General features: G+C 46.4%; 1 non-coding gene across 1 annotated transcript; it reads left to right on the top strand.

Annotated features, from left to right (window-relative positions):
• On the top strand, positions 1–108 carry LOC130984697 (small nucleolar RNA R71). Its single transcript, XR_009088613.1, has one exon. It is a non-coding gene; the product is annotated as a small nucleolar RNA R71 (small nucleolar RNA).
• The last annotated feature ends 5,640 nt before the right edge of the window (positions 109–5,748 follow it).

The following is a 5,748-nucleotide window of genomic DNA, read 5'->3' as shown; positions in this document are numbered from 1 at the left end:
AAGCATATAAGAGGGACACTTTCTGATCAATTGTTTGTATCTTTCCCAAGCTTCATAGAGGGATTCTCCATCCTTCTGTCTGAAGGTTTGGACTTCCACTCTAAGCTTACTCAATTTTTGAGGTGGAAAGAACTTTGCCAAGAAGGCATTGACTAGCTTTTCCCATGAGTCCAGGCTTTCTTTAGGTTGTGAGTCCAACCATGTCCTAGCTCTGTCTCTTACAGCAAAAGGGAATAGCATAAGTCTGTAGACCTCAGGGTCAACCCCATTAGTCTTGACAGTGTCACAGATTTGCAAGAATTTAGCTAAGAACTGATGAGGATCTTCCAATGGAAGTCCATGGAACTTGCAATTCTGTTGCATTAGAGAAACTAATTGAGGCTTAAGCTCAAAGTTGTTTGCTCCAATAGCAGGGATAGAGATGCTTCTCCCATAGAAGTCGGGAGTAGGTGCAGTAAAGTCACCCAGCACCTTCCTTGCATTGTTGTTGTTTTCGGCTGCCATGGGTTCTTCTTCCTTGAAGATTTCTGTTAGGTCCTCTACAGAGAGTTGTGCCTTAGCTTCTCTTAGCTTTCGCTTCAAGGTCCTTTCAGGTTCAGGGTCAGCTTCAACAAGAATGCCTTTGTCTCTGCTCCTGCTCATATGAAAGAGAAGAGAACAAGAAAATATGGAATCCTCTATGTCACAGTATAGAGATTCCTTGAGGCGTCAGAAGAACAGAAAAATAGAAGAAAGAGGTAGAAGAATTTGAACTTAATCAGATAGAGTTCGAATTGTGCATTGAGAAGGAGTGGTACTCCATAAATAGAAGGATGTGAGAAGAGAGGAGGAAATTTTTCGAAAATTAATTTAAAAAAGATTTTAAAAACATTTTGAAAAACTTTAATTTGATTTTCGAAAATCAAGAGTGAGAAAGAGATCAAGTAATTTTTTTGAAAAAGATTTGATATTAGAAGTCAAAAAGATTTGATTAAAAACTGTTTTGAAAAAAAAGATGAGGTTAAGAAGATATGATTGGTTTTAGAAAATATATGATTGAGAAGATATGATTTGAAAACAATTTTAAAAAGATTTGATTTTAAAAATTAATGACTTGCCTAACAAGAAAAGATATGATTCAAACATTAAACCTTTCTCAACAGAAAAGGCAACATACTTGAAATGTTCAATCAAATCACTAATTGTTAGCAAGTATCTTTGAAAAAGGAAAGAAATTGATTTTGAAAACATTTGATTGAAAAGATATGATTTGAAAAAGATTTGATTTTGAAAAACTTTGAAAACTTGAAAAAAATTGATTTTGAAAACAAAATCCTCCTCCTTGTGCCATCCTGGCGTTAAACGCCCAGAATGGTGCACATTCTGGCGTTTAACGCCCATTGCACTACCTTTTTGGGCGTTAAACGCCCAACCAGGTACCCTGGCTGGCGTTTAAACGCCAGTCTGTCCTTTTTCACTGGGCGTTTTGAACGCCCAGCTTTTTTCTGTGTAATTCCTCTGCTGTATGTTCTGAATCTTCAGTTCCCTGTACTATTGACTTGAAAATAGAACCAAGATCAAATAAACAATGTGTTCATACCCTGACCGAGCTCCCCAAACTCGGCAAAGTTCATAGAAGGTCCGACCTCATCCCCAGGCCCATGCCTGAGGTCGGACCTCGGACAATAAAGCTAAAGAAGCCCAAAAGGAACGAAGCCCAAGACCTAAAGGCCGAAAAGGCCTAGGAAAGGCGGTTCCACAAAGATAAAGATAAAACTCCCAGAAGGATAAGATAAGATAAGAATATCTTATCCAGGGAAGATCACGGCCAACTACTATAAATACACTGGAGCACCCAGGTATAACACACACTCTAATTCTACTCAATATCTGCTTGGACCCATGCTAACTTAAGCATCGGAGTGTCATTGCAGGTACCACCACCAACCACTCGGCATACCAAGCTCGGGTCATCAATCCCCCCATCTCGGGCCTCCCTAAGACGACCGAGCTGCGCGTTTCAGGTAACCCTCGGAACATTGGCGCCGTTGCCGGGGACCTGGAAGTCATCCCTTTACCATGGCGGACGACCCTCCCAACAATAACCACGCTACATCAGAACAAGAGGAGGAAGTTGACACCGGAGAACGACCGGACAGCCCTCTATCACCACGCACTCCAGGAGGAAACAAACAGAATCGCCCAAAGACATCACTCCCAAACCAAGATCCCCAAAATCCCGAAAGCTCGGAAATTCTAGAAGCAGTTCGGACACAGCAAAACCGGCTGAAACAACTCGAAGAGGGCGTAAAAAAGCAGAAAGAAACTGAACAAGATCTGAGGAGGGAAGCTCGCAAGCGCAGAGAATTAGAAGAAAAACTACGAAAAATAGAGGCCAACCTGAAGGACCGGACGGAACGCGGCACCACCCCCGAAGGCAATCATGATCCCTTCACACGAGAGATCATGAAGGAGAAGGTACCGCGAAACTTCAAACCGCCCGATATGGACCTCTACGACGGCACCACCGATCCAAGTCACCACCTCAGCAACTTCAGAAGCAGAATGTACCTAGTCGACGCCTCCGACGCGATTCGGTGCAAAGCCTTCCCCACCACCCTCACCAAGTCGGCCATGAAGTGGTTCGACAACCTGCCACCAGGATCAATCTCCAGCTTCGAGGACCTAACCAAAAAATTCCTAACAAGGTTCTCTATTCAAAAGGACAAGACAAAACACGCCCCCAGTCTACTCGAGATCAAGCAAGGTAACCAAGAAACTCTCCGAGAATACATGGAGCGATTCAACAAAGCCTGCCTGGACATACAACACTTGCCCACTGAAGCAGCCATCATGGGACTGACAAACGGCCTAAAAGAGGGACCGTTTAGCCAATCCCTATCCAAACGATACCCGACCTCTCTATACGAGGTGCAGGAGCGGGCAGAAAAATACATCAACATGGAGGAAACCTCCCAGCTCCGAGATCGAGATCGGGAACAGAAGAAGAAAGAAGAACCCAACTCGGACAAGCCGCGGAAGTACCACAGCTACACCCCCCTCCGAGTCTCCCTAGTAGACGTCTACAGAGAAGTATGCCACACCGAAAAGATCCCACCACCCCGACCTCTAAAACACAAGAGAGCAGGGAGAGATCGGTCCGAGTACTGTGAATACCACAAACTTTATGGCCATTCTACTAACGACTGCCACGACCTAAAAAATGTTATAGAAAAACTAGCCAGAGAAGGAAAACTCGACAGATACATAGCAGAGAAAGGAGAAGAGACCAAGAAGAGAAGGAGGGGAGATAACGAAGATCGGGCAGAACGAACCCCACGAACCCCTGAAAGACACGTACACATGATAAACGGAGGTTTCGCAGGCGGAGGAACATCCAGATCCTCGCGAAAAAGGCACCTCAAAGAAGTCTACCACATCCGAGAAGACAGTCCCCTGCCCGAGCTACCTATTATCTCATTTACCCGAGAAGATGCTCAAGGGATAATACCCGGGCACGACGATCCAATGGTAATCACCATTATTCTAGCAAACGCCAACTTACATCGAACCCTGATTGACCAGGGAAGCTCAGCAGATATCCTGTTCAAAGCGGCTTTCGACAAACTCGGACTTGAAGAAAAAGAGCTAAAAGCCTATCCCACCGACCTATTTGGGCTAGGGGACACCCCAATCCATCCCTTAGGATACGTCTCGCTACACACTACCTTTGGAAAAGGCGAGCAATCTAAAACATTAAGCATCGACTACATTATAGTCGACGTCACTTCAGCATACAATGCCCTCATTGGGCGACCAACCTTAAACAGACTGGCAGCTATAGTCTCAACCCCACACCTCTGTATGAAGTTCCCCACCACAAAAGGAATCGCTACCCTAAAGGGCGACCAAAACTAGCACGACGATGCTACAACGAAAGCCTAAGCCTAAAAGGGAAAGAGATCAACACGATAGAACTCGGACGAGTCCATCTTCGAACAACCAGAGGGAGAAACCGAAAAAGTCCAGATTGGGAGCACACCTGAAAAAACGACCATAGGGGCAAACCTCGAAGCGGGCTTAAAAAGGAACTCATAACCCTCTTAAGGGAGAATTCCGACCTCTTCGCCTGGAGAGCCTCCGACATGCCAGGCATAAGCCCCGACCTGATGTGCCATAAGCTATCAGTGTACCCGGGATCCCGACCTGTCCAACAAAGACGCAGAAAGCTCGGGCCCGAACGCATGCAAGCAATAGAGGAACAAGTACAAGCACTACTAGATGCAGGGTTCATTAGGGAAGTAAAATACCCCCTATGGCTCGCAAACGTGGTCCTGGTAAAAAAGCCCAATGGAAAATGGAGAATGTGTGTCGACTACACGGATCTCAACAAAGCCTGCCCAAAGATCCATATCCACTACCAAACATCGACGCCTTAGTAGATGCAGCCTCAGGCTATAGATATCTCTCCTTCATGGACGCATACTCAGGATACAACCAAATCCCGATGTACGGACCTGACCAAGAAAAGACCTCGTTCATAACCCCAAGGGCAAACTACTGCTACGTAGTAATGCCCTTCGGGCTGAAGAACGCAGGGGCAACCTACCAGAGGCTAATGAACAAAGTGTTCTCAGAGCACATCGGACTACAACTGGAGGTGTACGTCGACGACATGCTGGTAAAGACACAGGAAGACAGAAACTTGCTGACCGACCTCGCCAGTGTCTTCGGCACCCTCAGAAAACACAACATGAGACTTAACCCGACGAAGTGCACCTTCGCCGCAGAAGCCGGAAAGTTCTTAGGCTTCATGCTGACTCAAAGGGGCATCGAAGCAAACCCGGACAAATGCCAAGCAATACTCAATATGAAGAGCCCGACATGTGTCAAAGAAGTACAACAACTGAATGGAAGACTGGCCGCCCTATCAAGATTCTTGGCAGGATCAGCGATAAAATCACTACCTCTCTACTCACTCCTAAAGAAAGGGAAACCCTTCTCGTGGACCCCGGAGTGCGAAAAAGCCTTTCAAGAATTCAAGGAATTCCTCGGGCGGCCACCAATCCTAACCCGACCTTTAAAAGGGGAAGAGCTCGTACTATACCTCTCGGTCGGACATCGGGCAGTCGCTTCAGCGCTAATACGAGAAAATGATCAAGGACAACACCCCATATACTTCGTAAGCAAGGCACTACAAGGGGCCGAATTAAACTATCAAAAGATAGAAAGATTCGCCTACGCCCTAGTGCTCACAGCCCGGAGGCTCCGTCCCTACTTTCAAGCCCACACCATCAAAGTCCGGACAGACCAACCCATGAGACACATCCTGCAAAAAACAGACCTGGCAGGACGAATACTACAATGGGCGGTGGAACTGTCCGAGTTCGACCTCCACTATGAAACCCGGACTGCCATAAAATCTCAATATCTAGCCGACTTCATCGCAGAATACACTGAGACCCCTGGAACCCCACTCTCATGGAACCTATATGTCGACGGGTCCTCAACAAAACGGGAAGCGGAGCCGGGGTCATACTCGAAAGCGACCAAGGAACGCGGATAGAACTATCCCTAAAATTCGAGTTCCAGGCTTCAAACAACCAAGCTGAATACGAGGCCCTACTAGCTGGTCTAAAGCTAGCCAAAGAGGTCGGAGCCCAGAGAATCGCGATCTTCAGCGACTCCCAGGTCATCACATCACAAGTAAATGGAAGTTACCAGGCCAAAGACCCAACTATGAAAAAATACCTGGACCAAACACAGGCA

This window comes from Arachis stenosperma, chromosome 5 (genome assembly GCF_014773155.1).
Source record: "Arachis stenosperma cultivar V10309 chromosome 5, arast.V10309.gnm1.PFL2, whole genome shotgun sequence".
Taxonomy (NCBI): domain Eukaryota; kingdom Viridiplantae; phylum Streptophyta; class Magnoliopsida; order Fabales; family Fabaceae; genus Arachis; species Arachis stenosperma.
Note: the sequence above shows the minus strand (reverse complement) of the source record. Positions and strands in the feature narration are given on the sequence as shown.